Source organism: Marmota marmota, unplaced genomic scaffold (assembly GCF_001458135.2).
Source record: "Marmota marmota marmota unplaced genomic scaffold, marMar, whole genome shotgun sequence".
NCBI classification, from domain to species: domain Eukaryota; kingdom Metazoa; phylum Chordata; class Mammalia; order Rodentia; family Sciuridae; genus Marmota; species Marmota marmota.
In genome coordinates, this window is record NW_025999900.1 from 32,045,375 (window position 1) to 32,064,669 (window position 19,295).

Below are 19,295 nucleotides of genomic sequence, written 5' to 3' on the forward strand. Positions count from 1 at the left end.
TCACGGGTGATTGCCTGCAAACTGGAGAAAAAGATAATGGTGGGTTAAGGATTTATTCGTTCATTCACATATTTGCACCATGACCAGATACCAAATAACCTACGAAAGAAATATCAATGATCTCAAAAAAATTATATGCATTTTTAACTTCAGTTAACAAAGAAATATATTTAGAGGGTAGTACTAGAACTTATTATTTTCCCTTAAAACTGTAATTACTTTATGAAGTTCTGAGGATTATTTATTGAGTTGGGGTCTTAATCTCCATTAATTTATCTTCCTAGGGTTTGTGATATGTAAATTAAGCCAAATCATATGTAAAAATGCATAAATTGAGCAAAGGTATACCTTTAAAAGTGAATGCAATTTTGTTTTTATTCGACACATGCCTTACTATGTAAAAAATATTGACAAAAAGCATTTCTAGTCATCTAAAAGTAACTAAACATTGGTATTTATGATAATTTTAGTACTGTTTAGCATCTCGGAAGTTGGTATTTTCTTAGTATTTAAGAAATCATAAACACTTTACTAGAGTGGCAAGCTTTTCAACAAGAAATATATTTTATTAGTTTGATTTGATGATTGTTTTGATACTTTTTGTAGGTTATTCTTCAAAAATGTAAATGTTGGATAATATATTTATTAAAATGATTAAAAACATTTTCATTTTGTCTGAGTTGAGTTTCATTTAGATGAGAAATGTTATTTATTATTTTCACTTTTTTAAACTAATATAAGACCTCATGGGATTATTGGAATGTTAAACAAAAGCTTATCTTTTTAATATATTTTCTATTAGAAAACTAACAAATTATTAACTCTGAAGTATGTTTGCTACATATACTAAATGTGGCTCTTGCATATTAGCTAATATGTGGCTTTTGGAATTATTTTGCTCACTTATTGATTCTAATTCTTTTGCAACCACAAGAAAGAAATTTTATTACAATAATGTGAAACAAAACTAACATTTTACTTAGAAAATAATAAATCATTTATGAGTTTATATTCTGTCTACTGTACTCCATTATATCTATTATTTAGAAGTTTTCTTCTCTTTTTATACAAAAGAAATATAATATCCATTGGATAACTTGAAGCAAGGTTAAGAGAAGAATAAAACAAACTTAATTCATTGAAAGAATTGTAGTTATTTTCAAACTTTATGGATTTGGTAGTTTATAATTATTCTTTACAGTCTTAATTAATTTAGCTTCACTATATTGGTGTTATCTGTAAGTGTAACTAAGATAAGATAGAACATAATAATCTTAAACTTTCTATAACTAAAATAAGAACTTTTCAACATATATGAAAGTAAATTTCATAACTTTTTAAGTTTTCTTTTTGCCCAGCAATTTATCAAATATGTCACTAATTTATAACTGGTAGAGATTTGTTTTAGATTGAAAATTATGTGTTATAACTAGTATGATACCCACTTCTATTAAAAATAGATAAAATAATTTTCCAGGTGAATTACTATAAACCTGTATGAAATACAGTTGGAAAACTATCATTTGTGTTTTTTAAATTAATATTAGCTAAATGAATTATGATTGAGTTTTATTTCCTGAGTAAATAGTGTGTATTACAAATTAGTGTGTTAAAATGAACTAAGGGACTATAAATATTCAGAAAATCCAAAAATTAAAAGCACAAAAAGAATAAGTTTGATCTGCAGACCTAACATTTAAAAACCTTTTCTTTCCTTATAAAAACTATTACTTGTTCAGTTCATACAGAATTTTACTTTCTTACCCTAAGCCCATTTAACATATTTTCTCACATCAGACCCTAAGTACTCCTAGAAAATTGAAAGGCTTCATGATAGTAGCCTTATAAAATAGTAGTTAAAAGTCAGGACTAGAGCCAAATTGCCTATGATCCAGTACTTGGTCTGCTACTTACTTACTGAGTAACCTTGAGCCTCAGTTTTCCAATCAGTGAAATTGAAATAATACCACTTTATAATGTTGATTTAAGAATTAAAGAATTAATTAACTATTCTTAGAACAGTGCTGAGAAAGTAACAGACACCATATAAGTGTTAGGTTATGCTTAAAGTAATAGCAAAAAAGATTATTCTTTTAATATAAATATAGCAAATAGCTTATTGGAAATGAATTTTATCTTTAGAATCATTTTAGTATTAGTATTGGCTATATTTACAGCGCTGAAATATTTTTCCAATAAAAGTGTATCTTCTTTAGCTTAATTTTTTATGTAATTTCATACTGAGTACAAAGTTGCTTGTAGCTTAGCAATGTAATATTTTTAACTTTTCTATTGAAAAAAATTAGTAGGTAGTGCTAATTATTTTACAACTCATTTTCTTTTTATGTTTTTCATGTTATTAGGTGCAAGTTTGAAAAATTTTATGTATGGAATTTTAAATATGAAGTATAGAGCAAATAGATTTGAATTCTTTATAAAGCAACATGTCTAAACTTTCAAAAAACTTGAAAATAGAATTATTACTATTTGTCAGTTCTAATCTATTGGTTCTAAATTAGTTAGATATTTTATTAACATTCCACACAATGATTTTCTGAATCATTGGTATCAAAAGTGGAATTCCAGTGTTAACTTGAGGTTTCTGGTTGTTGGCACTCCTAGAATATTTCCCAAATTTCCAGAACAAGAAAAAAAAGAAGAAGAATGATCTTAGAATATGTGCTGTATAGACATTTATTTAATAACAAAATTGAGCTACATGAAATACTTACCCAAATGTACAAGACACATGAAAACAGGATTTTATATTCTGCATGTACCCTTGCTATGGTTGCAGAAAAGCAAAATTAAAACGGACTGATTACACTTTAAATTCATGATGACAGTTCTCAAATGGACTCTTAATTCTATCAGATAATTGTAAACCAATTTACTTTCTGACTACCAGGTGACAATTATATAATTTCTCTTCTCAACCCTGTATCAGTTATCTGTTGTCATATAACAAATTACCTCAAATTTAAGGGCTTTAAACAAAAAAAACATTTGTTCTCCCATGGTTTCTGTAGGTTAGGAGTCTAAGCACTACTTGAACCAGGCAGTCTAACTCCTCTGCTCTTGGTCTCACATGGCTGCATTCAAAGTGTCTGCTCAGTTGCATTCTTACCTAAAGGCTTGACTAGGGACTAATCTTCCTTGTTTTTACTGGCTGTTGGCAAGAGGTAGCACTAAGATTCCAAAGGCCATCCACTATTACAGGTTGGCAATTTGCTTCTTGCAGGGCCACCTGAGAAGCTCTCTAAATTGTATGTTAGCAGGATAGAGTCTTTTATATTGAAGCTCATCACAGTAGTCTTTCTTAACACCTTTGCTGTTCAACATAACTTAAACACAGTAATGATATCTCATCTCTTTTTGCCTTGTGTTTTTTAGACACAAGTTGTGTGTTCCACCAATACTTAAGGGTAGAGGATTATATAAGCTGTAACAGGATGGGGTGCAGATATTGGTGCCATCTAATAATTGTCCTTCCTATAGTCCCCCAGTAACTCTTGTTTCTTTCTCTTTCCCAACTAATGACATACTTCACTGAAAAAAAAAAAAAAAATAAGAGGTCAAAAGAGAAGTTTCACAAACAGACACTAACAAATATGTAATGAAATAGCATCTATACCCACATTTTATACCTTTTTGTCTATTACCATTGGTAAATCTTGCCTGCTTCTAAAATCATTCATTTCAGTTGTACATTAATCTTATCTTTTTTGCCTTTACTCAAGGTTCCTTCGAACAGTTCTACCTTTTCTTTCTTTCATCTGTCAATCAGCATGAAAATGTTTTTTCTTTCTTCTTCTTTCTTTTCTTTTCTTTTTTTTTTTTTTTGGTGGTGCTGGGGATTGAATCCAGGGCCTTGTTCATGCAAGGCAAGCACTTTACCAACTAAGCTATATCCCCAGCCCCTTTTCTCTCTCCTTAAATAAAACTTATTTTAATCTCACTTTCCCAGCACTAATATCCTATTTCTTTTTGGTCTGTTTTTTTGTTTGTTTGTTTGTTTGTGGTACTAGGGCTTGAACTCGGGGGCACTTGACCACTGAGCCACATCTCCAACCCTATTTTGTATTTTATTTAGAGACAGGGTTTCACTGAGTTGCTTAGTGCTTTGCTGTTGCTGAAGCTGGCTTTGAATCTGTGATCCTCCTGCCTCAGCCTCCTGAGCCACTGGGATTACAGGCATGTGCTACTGCACCCAGCTCTTTTAGTCTTTTGTGGCAAAACTATAGTCTCTAATGTTTACCAATTTCTGTACTCTCATTTTTAAAATCCACTCATTCGTTATTTGCTTCCACCATTCCACCAAAACTGTTTGCCAAGGGCATTAGAGATGACCACAGTGCTACTTCCAGTTTTGTTTTTTCAATCAACATGTTACTTAGTCTAGCAACATTGTCACAATATATTACTTCCACCAATTTGATGTACCTTCTTGAGGTTTTCAGAATACTGCACATTCATGACTTTCCTCCCTCACCATGTCTTGTTGCTTGTTACCAGAGTTTTTCATTATTACTTCTTCTTATCTCTATGTGGTTTGTGTTGGAGTGCTACAGGTATGGGTACTTGAGACCTCCTCTAAGATCTTTTCTCTCTTCATCTAATCCCTTGACTTTTATATGCTGACATCTGCAAAATTTATGTCTGTAGTGAGAGACAGGTTTACTATTGTTTTAGACTGTTTTGTGCTGCTGTAACAATACCCCAGATACTAATTTATAAAGAACACATAATTATTTATCATAGTTCTGGAGGTTGAAAAGTCCAAGATTTAAATACCAACATCTAATGAGGCCTTTCTTACATATCCTCACATGGCATAAGGGTAGAGGGCAAGAAGAACAGACCTACACTGTGTCCCACATGGCAGAAGAAAGGGGAGAACCCACTCCCACGAGCACATTTTATATCAGTATTATCCATTTATAAGAGCAGAGACCTTATGACCCAAGCACCTCTCAAAAGGCCCATCTCCCAACATGGAATTAAATTATATTTTCAGTGCATGAATTTGAGAGGAGCCAAAAACATTAAGACCATAGAAACTATGAACTAATGAAACATTATTTATGATGCCTCACTTTCACAAACTTATTTCCTAATTTTATAGTCATAATTTTAAATTTTAGCTCCCAAAGATATGTCCTAAAATTATGTAAGCTTCAGGTCACACGTAACTTGGGTATACCTTTATCTCTAGTCCGTATCTCACAATGAAACTCCAGACTGTATCCAGTTCCCCACTCAGCATTTCACTTGCATATGGAAATGTTATCTTAAACCCATCAAGTTCAAAAACTACTTTAAACCTGCTATTTTTAAATTATCAAAGTTTTTTATTTCTTTGCTTACACCTAGTATTCAAAATGGCATTTGTTAATTCATAGGATCTGCTCTTTGCCACATTATCTCTTTTACTTTATTTTCTACCAATAAACTCCTTCCTCACTCTGGCCCAGTCACATTGACCTATTTTCTGTTCCTTATGGACATCAGTTGCATTCTTACCTCAGTATTTTGCTCTTGTTTTTCTCTCTGCTTGAAATTATTACTCAGAGATCTGTTTGGCCAACATCTTTATAACCCCTTTAAGTCTATTCAGAATTCACTTTATCCCATCAGGCCTACCTGACCTTCTATTTAGTGTTTTAACCTGGCCTTCTATTTAGGGTTTTAACCTGGCCTCTCTGATTCTCTTTATCTTACTATATTTTAACTCTTTTCTTCCTATTACTTAACGAATACTGTATACTTTGCATATTATGTCTGTTGTATTTTGTGTGTCTCACTGTCCTTGAAAATTAATTTTCAGAAGGATAGGAATTTTCTCTTTTATTCCCTAATGTGTCTGCAACATTAGCCTGGAACATGGTTCTCAATAAGCATTTGTTAAATGACTAGCACTAGAAAAATAGGGTTACATAATCTGTGTGTTTTAAAACTCATTTCTTACAATTCTTCAAATGAAATTTTACATGGAAATTTTCTCTAGAAATGTAAGTCAACTAGATAAGAATAATTTTGATTGAAAAAATGGTTAGGCTGAAGGAACATAGCCTTTGTTAGATTTCTTTCTCTTATGGTACTCAGAGCACAGTTTGAAAACTAGTCAGGCTCTTGTCTCGATATAAATATTATCACAGTTCTCCAACAAAAAATCAGAATTAATTTTCCTTCAGTGTGAATGAGTGTTGTAAGTGTTGTGTGTGTGAAAGACAGAGACAGAGAGATAAGATGATACCATATTCTGAGTCAGTATTCTTTTCGTTTGGTTGGTTGTTTTTGGTTTTGTTTTTGTTTGGAACCAGAGATTTAATCCAGGGGCACTTAACCACTGTGTCACATCTCCAGCCCTTTTTTGCTTTTTTATTTTTACTTTGAGACACAAGTCTCACTCAGTTGCTTAGGACCTGAATAAATTGCTGAGGCTGTCTTTGAACATGGGATCCTCTTGCCTCAGCCTCCTGAGCTGAATCAGTGTTCTTAAGAAGTATATTTAATAAGGTCATAGAATAATACTGAAATCAAAATGGTTTTAAAGAGATCTGTTTTATGAGATTTACTTTTTGTACATTCAATTTTATGTACTTTGCTTATCATTAGAATTAAATTGCTGGTATTTGAGTATAAATATTTTATGGCTCAACCTACTATATAGCATATACATATGAAAAAAAATCTCAAAAAATTTAAGAATGATTGGCCAAAAAAGCTCAGAATTCATATTAAAAGAACATTTTTTATATAATAACATGAAGCAGTCACTTAATAAATAGATACACTTCTATAAATTTGGAATATTTAATAAAAATCGGTTCTTTTAAATCAAAATACATATTTACTGCATTTTTTTATTATTTTTTCTGTTTTATGGGAAAGAAAACAAAGTAAAATGATTTCAATATACTTTAGAAAAAATACGTTTAAACTAATTATCATGAGATGACTAATAAAAGAGTTACCAAGAAAGTAATAATATTTGTGTGGGGAGAGATGCTTTACTCAGCATAGAAATTTACTTTAAATTACTTACAATAAAAGTAATATGATATTAACAAAAACATAATTGGTCAGTAAAACACAATAGAGATTTCTAAAATGGATATAAGTATATATAACAACTGAAAACATAATAAAGAAAAGTAGTATAATTTAGGGATTAAGAGAACTGGGGTCTCAAGCTATGATTGCTAACTTCAGATAAAATCTTTGCCACATCTTAGTCTTAAATAATTTGAGATAATATCCTTAATTTTCCCGTGTATATTTTCTCATTATAAAATGTAAATTATAATAATGTCTACCTTGTAGAGTTGTTGCAATTCTTAAGGGAACCAATAAGTGAGATATATTTAAAACACTGTGGTCTAGCATAATAAGTATCATTTTAAATGATTTTAGAGAAGGATATCTTATTTAATAAATGGTGTGGGTATAATTCATTTCCATCTGAAAGAAAGGGAGTTCAAACCTCCAGGTGTTGCATTATACAAAAATAAATTTAATGCATGTGTGATTAAAAGTATGACTATTTAATGAAATTACAATGTGTGAAATTAAATTGAAGATGACTCTTTAAAGCAAAAACAAAATCCAAAGCATAAAAAATAGATTAACATGTTTGAGTATATAAATATTTAATGTTTTTAGTATAAGCAACATACTTTTCCAGAAAAAAGTATGTTAAACATGTTTATAACAATTAATTAATTTCTCTGCTATACAAAGAAGATCCATATTCCTATGAAAAACAACCCAATAGGAAAATGAATAAAGTTTATAAAAAGATAATTTGCAGAGAAGGAATGGAAATGTGCAATAAACATGTGAAAACATTGTTAAGCTCACCAGCATCAGAAAAAATTAGAATCAGCAAAGAAATATTGTGATTTATTTTGCCATATAGAAAAAAATTCTGTTTATATATATAATGCCCATATATTAGATATGCAAGAATCCTTGGGTTTAGAATTTAAAATATTTGCACTAAAAGAAAATAGCATTCTCATGCACTGTTAGTATAGGAAGTGTTGCAGTATTACAGCTTTTGAGGATCTGTCCTGTAAAACAATGCACCAATATATAGGAAAATAGACATAAAAATATGTATTGCAGCATTATTTACATTGGCCGAAGTTGAAAACAACTTGACCTCTGACAGGAAAGTGATTTTAAAAATTATGGTATTACAGAATATTATGTGGTTAATCTATTAAAAGTAATGAATAAGGCCGTGTAATCTGGCCTAGAATAGTGTTTATCCTGTTTGCTAAAGAAAATTAAATTGCTAAGAAACATATGGCCCTGGGCTGGGTTTATGGTTCAGCAGTAGAGCACTCACCTGGGGTATTCGAGGCCCTGGGTTTGATCCTCAGCACCACATAAAAATAAAATAATGTATTGTATCCAACTATAACTAAAAAATAAAATATTTTTTTAAAAAAGAAACATATGGCCCTATTTTTAATGATCAGAAAATATCTTGTGTCCATTTTCATGTTTGTTTCCATCAGGGTAATGACAGGGAATATGAAAATTAATAATTTTTCTTCTTGTATCTGTGTTTTTAATAAAAATGTTAACTAAGAGAATGCAAAATAAGATGGAAAAATACTGACTTCACTTGTGATGAATTAAATGTTTTAAGGAAGATAAAGTAGAAATTTTCCAAGGGAAAGATTTGACTGTATTTGACATTACACTCATATTTTGGCTATATGACTTCTTGTTTTCTTAGTCTTGGGATGCTCTTTTGAGAGTTTGAAGAAGCGTTATGAGAGAGAAGATTCAGGACTAAAAGAGGAACTTATTAACTGGCAAAGGAATGACAGTTGTTTCATATTTTGAAGTTATGCCAAATTAAGGGATTTATTATGTGCAAATTTTCTCATCTTTTATAGATAAAGTATCAAGACTTTTCAGTTTTAGATTAATATCAAAATTATCTATGGAGATTCTAATTTAATAGATCCAGGATGAGATAGGTATCTGTATTTGAAGAGTTAGATAAATATTTATTGAAGGCTCTTGAAATATTTGGGAAACACTGTATGAAACTATATGACATGATACTTATTGTGTGATAAGACATATTAGTACAAACTGATAATTGTGATCAATGTCATAACACTGTCTCATACTTAAATTCATCAAGACTTTTTTATGAAAATATATTTCATTGTTTGGAAAACACTAAATCATGAAAATAATATTTGTATAAAACATAAAGGCTATATTTAATTTTAACACTGGGAATAGTAAGGATTTGTCCATTAATATTTAAATTTGTGAATAATATTTAAATTTATTATACAAATATGTTTATCTGTTCAGGTCATATTAGTAGACATTTGGATATTACCAAATACAGTTAGAGGTTCTCTTGTTTTGAAGATATTTGTATGCAAATTTCTTAAGTATTTTTTAAGATTCTTTAGCAATAATCTTCCCCGCCCCCCATTTGGGAATGGATTACATAATTGTTTACTATCTATCTTCATTCCATTGCTAACTACTAATTTTTTTTTAGTGTGTTATGCTGTAGACAGTGTGTTCTTGATGTCCAGTGATAGGAATCAGATCTCTCTGGCTGCAAGTTAAGAATTACTACTGAAAGCAGCACACTAGTAATTTTTTCTGGTTACTGTTATAACATATTATTTAGTAAATAGCAAATTTTGCAGCCTTCCAAAAGTCTCCTTTAGGATTTCATATGAAGACACTTTAATGTTTATGAAAAGCCTAGGATTTTTTTTACGATTCAAAAAAGAAGTATACTTCAGAGAGGAGAGTCAATGTATTAGTAGCACTATGACATTCCTTATTTTATTTTCTGTATTGGCCCAGGCACTGGTAAAAATACATTGTCTAGTATTGGCTCCCAAGAAAGCAGATAGGCAATATTCTCTCTTTTTGGATCACCTAGTAGATAAAGATGGTTTCTGTTTCATTAGAGTTCTCTCTGTAGTCATAGCAAGAACTCTCTGAAGTGCTTATATATAGCATGTTCTTGAGGCTAGAACACATTCCATTCCTTTATATAATCAGATCTTAGGATCTCTTTATTCTGGATGCATATTCGTCCTCTTGCTGTGCTGCATATGTATACAGTAAAATAGAATATTTTATTTCCCAAATGAATCCATGTAAAATGGAGAATACTTCAGATTGGGAAGTGACTGAGTTCATTTTCAATTTTTTTTTTTTCTTTGAGGATTGAACTCAGGGACACTTGACCACTGAGCTACATCCCCAGCCAGATTTTGTATTTTATTTAGAGACAGGGTCTCACTGAGTTGCTTAGCGCTTAGCTTTTGCTGAGGCTGGCTTTGAACTCTAGATGGATCTTCCTGCCTCAGCCACCTGAGCTGCAGGATTCGAGGTGTGAGCCATTGTGTCCGGCTTCAAACTTTTTATTTTAAAAATGATCCGGACGTGTATAATTTTGTCAAAATGGACTCTACTGCTATGTATAAGTACAAAGAATCGATTAAAAAATCCACATAAAAATACTTAAAAGTAGAAATGTTTTCACATTTTCTCTCAACAAGTAGTTTTGTCAGATTAGGGAGTTTTTAGATCCACTTAAAATGAAAAAAATTATTTCTCCTTGTTTTGACTTCATAAATTTATAAGTATAATTAAACTTATTGGTTATTGGTTATTCTAATTATTTAATCTTCTTTGAATTAGGAATTTTCTAGTTATCTTTTTCATATTTTCTTTCATTTTAGTAGTGTTTAGTTATTGTTTTTTTCATAAGATAGTACTTTAATTTCTTTTGAAAAAGTACAAACTGATAATTGTGATGTTTGAGAAAGATGTTTGAAAAAGTTCTATTTCATTAGCTAAATTCAAATTCCTTTTAACTTAAATAAACATGATAAATTAATGTATTTTTGTGATTTATTAAGTATTGAAAGTGAACTACTTTAATCTGTATATGAAAGAAACTTAGTTCTATGATTAAGTAGTACAATTTGTTTAAGTACAAACATGCTTCTGTAACCTGTTAATATATTATTACTTATTACTACTATTAATGATATAATAATTCAGGATATTTTTATTTTCTTAATGATGCGTATTTGTGATAGGAAATTATCACCTCCATTAACTAGTAAGACACTGAAGTAAACTATGTATACAACTTTGCCAAAATTTGATTTGGGAAATTTGGGGAAATTTTAATTTCCCAAAAAGATTGCAAAATTTAATTTTGTACTCATTCTATAACTTGATAAATGCTACAGTGTGATTTCTGAAAGGCAATATATACTGCCACAAATATTTTTAAAAAGAAAACTATTAATATTTCAACTTCTCCCTTGTTTACATGTGGTTTGTTTATTCCATAATCATGAGTGTTGCTGCTTTACATGCGTATCTTTGATTGCTTTAGGAGTTAAATATTTTATTTTCCTATTACTTAATTTTTATTATTTAATTGTTGGCTCACTCTTACCTCTCCCTAGGTAATAACCATCCATTCCTATGATTTAGTTTGAAGTTAACTCTCAATTTTTTCTGTTCTCCAGACCCATATTCATTCATCTACTTGACATCTTCACTTGGGTGTCTGATAGGCATTTCAAACTTAAAATGTCCAAAGTACAATTTCTTCTTTCCTTGTCTTTCACCCTTTTCCCTCACAATCTGCTTCATTGAACACAGTTACTAACTTTAAGTTGATAGCTATTTTTCACCTTTTAATTTGACTAGTATATTCTATTTAAAATATTAAATTTAAAACAATTTTTTCATATCAAAATGCAAATATCTTAAACAATTTTTTTTTCATAATTAAGAACTGTGAACACAAGGTCGTTCATCTATGCTTTGAAAAAGGTAGGCTAAGACAGAATTTAAATAATAATAATAACAACAACAATAATAATAATAGTAATATTTTCAAAGAGCTTTTTGATAACCTGACATGTGGATAATAGTGACACATAAAGACCTCAATGGAGTAAAGTCTGATTTAGTAATCATTAAGAAGCAATATCCAATATTAATTTTTAAATAATAGACTACTCTGGAATACTCTGGAATAGTTTATCATGTATGACCTTTATAGTTTCTTCATAGTTATTTGACTCTTTTAGCTTTTTTAGTACTTATCATCTCAACATGACAGGAGTACTTTGAAGTGCTTCTCTTTCTTTCTAGTAGAAAGCATGGATTATTTTCCTATTTTTCTCATTCCTAAATGTAACTCTCTCTGAGACATAATGTGATACATCTTTATAATATGTAGCATTCACAGAAAGAAAAAGTATTATTTGAATAATGGGTTAGGGAAAAATGAAATAATGTGTTAAGTGAAAAAATAAATAGGTTACATTTTTTTTTACCACTAAAAATTTTGTGGGGATTATTATTCATTTTCTGCCTTCTTCTAAAATGCAGAAGAAAAGTCATTTATACTACATGTCATATTCTGTCACATCATGAAGCCAGAGGGGAAAATAAAGTATGTCCCTTTGGAAGAAGAAATAATAGGAGGTACAATTTTTACAAAACTTCTAAAGACACTCAGTCTTACATATAAGATATTTTGAGTTAAAAATAGAATTGTTTGAATCAAGATCAAAGGTAGGAGTACGTTATACCTGTTAAAAGTTAGCATTATAATTCACTAGACACTGTCATTTGAGCCATCCGACTAAATTGTATAGTTCAGCATTTAACCATGTAAATAGTGAAATAATTGTATTCTGGACTTTTAGAATGACTCTGATGGCAAGTTTTATGGCTAGTGTACACTAGCCACATCTTATTGAGTAAGAAACTATAATACATGCAGGAAAAACTTAATACATTGATGTAAATTTAGGAAGAAGGCAAATATTGCATATTCAATTATTTAATTATTATAATGTAATTAGATTTTAAGTGATGATAAGCCTCTGTTGTTGATTTTAGTCATTTTCTGATAGCATTAAAATTATCTGGACACTTACCTTTTCTATACTTCTGTTTGCTTATTATATAGTTTTGGGATTTTTAGAGTATAGGGATGATAAAATAGTTTAATTTTGTTTTAAGAAACCAAAGTCAACTGATTTGTGTACACACACACACACACACACACACACACACAGCTTTGTGGCCAGAATGAATCATCTTTCAAATGATTCGTTGTTTAATTTCTATATAAACCCATTTTTTTAAAGTTTTTGGCTTTTTTAAAGCATTTTTTCAGTTGGTAACTTTAAGTACAAATAGAAAATGCAAAATAAACAATCCTGGCATTTAGGAAAGTAAATTTTTGTAAGACAGATAGATATCTGTTGTAGTATAGGCAGCATAAGTTAACAATAGGAAAAGTAGAAAGTACTATGGCACTCTGGTTTTAGAGAATGAGTTTTGAGGTTAAAAAGTATATTGCAATTTAACTGCCTACAAGACATATAAGATTTCGGCAAGCAAAATTATACACATTTTGAAGGGAAGAACATTGTAGGAACATAGGTAATCACTATGTCAATTAAACAGAATGAACAAAGATATGAAAACAACTAATATGGAGTCTATTCAGGAATAAGGAGGTAAAGTTTAATTTAGATTAAGCTATTTGTCATAAAAGATGAACCTGGGAAGACATGTTGAAGACAGGGTCTGGAGAACTCTTTATGTCTGCATATGAGTCTGGATATTCAGTGAAGAGGTTGTATGGGGTGTTACTGAAGGATTGTGAATAGAATTTTTCTCATAATTGCTAAAACAAAAGCTCTTCATCCACAATCTCATTAAATTGCATGATTTTATAGATGATTAAACTGCAGTGATTTCACAAAGGTCACAAAGGTGAAACCAGGTATCTATTAACTGCCCATTCTATATTCTTTCTCTATTTCACACTACTTTAGCTAAGATAAGGAAGTAGGATTGGACAAGAAGCTTTTCAGAGAAAAAATTCAGCATCTCACATAGAAAGATCTTTGGAGCAACAGAAGTCAGAGCTGGCTCCCAGATTTAAGATCACAATTAATGATAGGTGAAAGACAAAGATACATTGTAAAAAACAAGTATAACATTTTATGATACACATTATACGTTCCTGTGAAAACTATTCTGCCTTTGATTTGGTTATCAAAGGTAAGTAGATTAAAAAGTCTTGTAGAGAAAAGAGTGACATTTTAAATTCTGTATGGATAATTTATTTAATCTGTTGTACAAATTTTGTCAAATAAGAACATTTCAGTAAAGCAGTCATTTATGAATTTATTTAAAGTACATAATTTTAAAAGATACCATATTTTCAATTAGCCTTGGTCAACAATTCAATATAGATCCCTCAAAACAGGACAGTCTCCCTGAATTGGTCACTACTAAGTGGCACTCCAGTAATGGGTTGTTATACGTTAGGAAAATGTAAGATATTTATCCTGTTAGATTATGTAGAATATATCTTGGTAAAGGTAAATTAATCTTGACTATTAATTGTCAAATTTTAATAGGCAAATAATACATGATATATCATGTGATACAACATGAATATATTATTTTCAAAGATATGGTTTCACCAATTACAAATTATAGTTTAAAAAATAGGGAGTTATTAGAGAATTGTTATTGACTGTGCTGGCTTTAGACATTGTTAAATTCAAATGCCAAATGTTGTGAGAAATTTCACTTTGCATTTTTGGAGCATCCGTTTTCAATTTTGGAGTCTCCTTTTATCTAAGTCTCTTTTCAGTCAGGTTCTTACTTTTATAATGTGGTGGCAAGACAGTTACTAGCAATGCCAGGATGGTATTCTAGATCAGGAACATGAGCACCTCTACCCCAGCAGCGTCAACAATCTCTAGTTAGTGACCTTCTTGTGTCATGTACTCAAGCTAAAATCAGTAACTGCCAGAGGTATAGAAATAGTGCTATCTCAGGTCTGGGTCATGTTTCCACTCTTGGAGACAAGGAAAACAGAAACAGCTGCCTAAAGAAAGATTGGATGACAGTGGAATTAATGAGAGAGGTGAGTGAGTGAGTGAAATACAGGTATCTATTATTGATAAAAATTCCTTTAAATTCCTGTAAATGTTAGAGCTTCTTTAAGTAGTAAATAATATGGCAGCCCTAATAAAATAATCCATAACTATTAATTGAGCTATCTCAAAATATAATGGAACTTATTCTTATCTATTTTTTAAGGTACAGTTTTATATAATGGTTTAATAATCTTCCTATCACAATGATGAAGAAATAATGATGCCTAGAGACAATCTCATCTCTTCATAGCTGTAAAACTACAATAAGTCCCTGTTTGAAAAGGAGTAAATTTGTCTTAAATTTATTTTTTAATTAGAAACATCAATATTAATACCTTCCTGTTTATAATCACTTTAATACTGATCATAGGATTCCCACAGAAGTTTTTATGTTGTGGTTAAAAATAGACAAATTATCACTTCATTGCTTTTATTTTTTTTTCTGAAAAGCTATTTGTGCTGCAGCTGGGCATCTTCAATCTGAAAATCAAAAATACTGCAAAATCTAAAACTTACTGAGCACCAACATGACATCACAAATGAAAAATTCCACACCTGGCCTCATGTGATAAGTCATAGTCAAAAATTTTATCACATAAAATTACCTTCAGGCTAATGGTATAAAGTGTGTATACCACGTAAGTGAATTTCCTGTTTAAACTTTGGCCCAAACCCCAAGATAGCTCATTATGCATACATTGAATCAAAAAAAAAAGCTAAATCTGAAACACTTTTGACCAATCATTTTGGATTAGAGATACTCAGCCTATAGTACAGTTAGTATAACTACATTATTAATCTTATTGATATTTACTTGATATAATAGTTATATCTAAAATAAAGAAAAATTAAGTAAAGTTTCTTTTACTTAAATAATGTTACTTACACAAATCATCTCTATTAAAGTGGATTTAGATTTGAAAGAAGGACTCTCTAGTACAGAAGTCACATTGACCAAATTATAGATATATTTGATAGTAAAAGAAAATAATATACTGATAGTACAAAATGTTTAAGACATTAAGATGAACATAGTTACCACCTCTCAAGGATCTTCTTCCCTACCCCTTTCTCCTTCTAGTTAGACCTTGCATCTCATTTATGCACTTCTGTGCTGATACTTCTAAAATCTTTACTGAACTAGTAAACTTAACTGTTTTCTACAACTAATCTATAAGGTCTTTAAAGGCAGGAACAATGTCATATATATATATCCTTTACACCTCCCAACCCAGGGCTTGGGCCATGGAGTAAACCATGTATAAATGGTAAGTGTATGGTAGCATCTATAGATCATAGCTCTGAAGGGGAAACCAATTTGTAACTTGTCAAGAACATACCTGATTTAGTTGTGTACTTATATACCAGATACAATAAGCTGTTAAAGATCTAGTTTTTTTTTCCTTCAGTTCTTTAGAAAAAAAAAAGATAATGTATACATTTTTATCAGTCATTTGCATTAGCAGGCTTCACCAATGAAACTTAATCCAGCTATAAAATTAAAATTTGCTACTGATCATGTCAGTGGAAATAGAAACACTATCAATGCACAGACTTTTTATCTGGTAAATGCTTTATACCTTTCTCAAATAAGTAATAAAATAGGCTATTTTACATAATTCTCCATGCTCCTTTTCTCTTTTCTTCTCACCAGTGTTCAATTGCCCACCATCTCTAACCTTACACATTGATGCCTCTTAACTCTGGCCTGACACATGAAATGTAAATATAACACTATTCTCTTTTCATTGTCACACAAATGAATTACTCTCTTTTCATCTCAATGTCTTTTCAGAGTGTCTGTTTTTGCCTGTGTCCACATTAGATTAATAATAATCATGAAAATAGATAAAGATTTATTTTTATTATTTCAAGAAAACAAGACATGGATATCTAATAGGATCTTCATTATGGAAAACAGACAAGTATATCTAAGAGGATTTTTGTATCCTTGGATCAGAAATAAAATTTGGATGACATATTCCTCAGCTAGGCTATAAAATATATATTTATTAAATTTTGAATTTAATAACTTCTTACATTTTGTTCCTTTAATTTTCTAAAACCAGTAATCCTAAGTAAAAATAGCCTGCTATTATCTAAAATTGGGAAATGTAACACATTGCAAATATTAGTAGGGGAATATTACCAATATCTGCTCTGAAGTCATAAAATACCTTTTATTATATGTGGGTAATTCAGCTACACCAACATAATTTGGGGTCCATATTAATACTTGATAAAATATTAATTATGGTTGACAGATTTTTTAATTAATATTACTTCAGATGATTAAAACTTAGAGGATGATACTATGTAAAGAAATCTTTAACACAAAGATAAATGATGTGATGTAATTCTCCAATTTTTAAAGATATGGACTTTGGAAGATGTTTGCTTTTATTAAAAGTCAATACTGTTTATAAATATATTATTTCAGAATTTTTAACATTGATAAAAATAATCAAGGGAAAAACAATTTTTTTAAAGACAAGTTAATGTTCAATAAAGTACCATACTAAAATTTTCTAGTTCTTCTGGATATTAGTGCTAGAGTTTAAAAAAAAGAAAAGAAAACCTTTTATGTTTGACATGCGGTATAGTATAAATTAATATCATCTTCACATATATCATAGCAACTTAGAATGACTTTATAGTAGATGTTACAAAATTTTATATTTCATTACCTTTTATTAATACCCTATAGAGTAGTTTCCATAATTGATTTTTCATGTACTATTCTATTCCTGAGTTGTTACCATGTATTACATTGCTTTGGACATAATAATATTAGAAATTACTATAATTTAAAAACAGAGTTTTAGAAAGCCTTGGTTGTTTAATACTTTTTCTTCATTAAAAGTATGCTAAAGCACAATTTCCCAATTCATAAATATTTTCAACAATATTTTATTCCAAAAAGTTCTGAATTTTAGAAAAGGTGCTTATTTATGAAATATGATCATGTCTAACATTCAGATACTTAAAACTTTAAAATAAATGTTCTCAATATTTTACGTGCATGCTACAAAACATAAGCATGATTCTAATTCATTTTTGTAATTGGTATAAAATATAATCATGGTTTAACTTTCCAATTATAACATGTTAGCTTTTCTGACATCTAATTTTCTATAAAACAAAGTCTGACTAAAACAAACAAATGTTACCCCCCCACCAAAAAAAATACGTCTCATTCTGCTTTATGAAACCAAATGTACTTAATGAGGTAATATGAGTGATATATTTGACATTTCTAAGAAATGTTTCTAGGAAATTTAGCTTATGTTTCACAAAATGGAATAATTATATAAACAAACTGGAACAAAACAAAATTGTGCCAAGACTAAATTTTTTTGTATACAACGAAAATAACAAGTGTGTGCACCTATGTGTGTAAGATGAACTAACCCAGTTAGAGTTTTCACTGCTTGCTGCCCTCAAGAACAAAAAGAAATCCACAATATATTTCTTTAAAATATTCATGTATAGGGACTGGGAATATAGCTCAGTTGGTACAGTGCTTGCCTTGTCTTGCATGCATCAAGCCATGGGTTCAATCCCCAGCACCACACACACAAAAAAATATTCATGTGCAAATCTGTGATTTCAAGATAGCATTGATGATGCTTGCTAAAAATCAACTAATAAAATATCTGATTGAATATCTCAACTGAACAACTATATTTCCTGCTCAGATTTCAACCAGTTATTTCAACGTGCCCATTTTGAAAATTGTTTCAATGCTTTGTCAGTGACACTGTCATTGACAGGTTTTGATTTACCCAGTGAGCTATATAAATATAAACCATTGTCATATGTATCTTTGTGCTACCAAAAAGTAATTTAAAATGTTAATATCTATATTTTAATTTTAGGGTTTTTGAGAAATACCATACTGGTTTTTACTTTTATTACACTATTTGATTCTATTAAATAAACCAAACCATGCTTATTTTGTTACTGGATATTTTAGTATAAATTAACAAATATGCCTATACTTAACATTGAATAATAATGATCCTGTGATCACATTGGAAATTGTAAATATTCATGTGACTGAAGTAATTTTTCAGTGTGTTTGGTGATATGTTAGTAATCCCTATTTTAAAAATGAGCTATGTCTGCCAAAAAAAGAGAAGTACCTGCCTTATGAGGATAGTCATTTTATAAATGTAATCAGTAATATAATTATCAAATAGCCTTAATCTCCCCAAAGCCATTGAAAAGTTTTAAATTATTATTTAGAAATAATTCATTAATTACATTATTAAATTAAATATTATC

The 19,295-nt window shown here is 29.9% G+C and overlaps 1 protein-coding gene across 3 annotated transcripts in view; it reads left to right on the forward strand.

The window, feature by feature from the left end:
- Nova1 (NOVA alternative splicing regulator 1) overlaps positions 1-19,295 on the forward strand; it is a 136,665-nt gene that overhangs the window by 113,695 nt on the left and 3,675 nt on the right. The gene's annotated exons all lie outside the window — the stretch shown is intronic.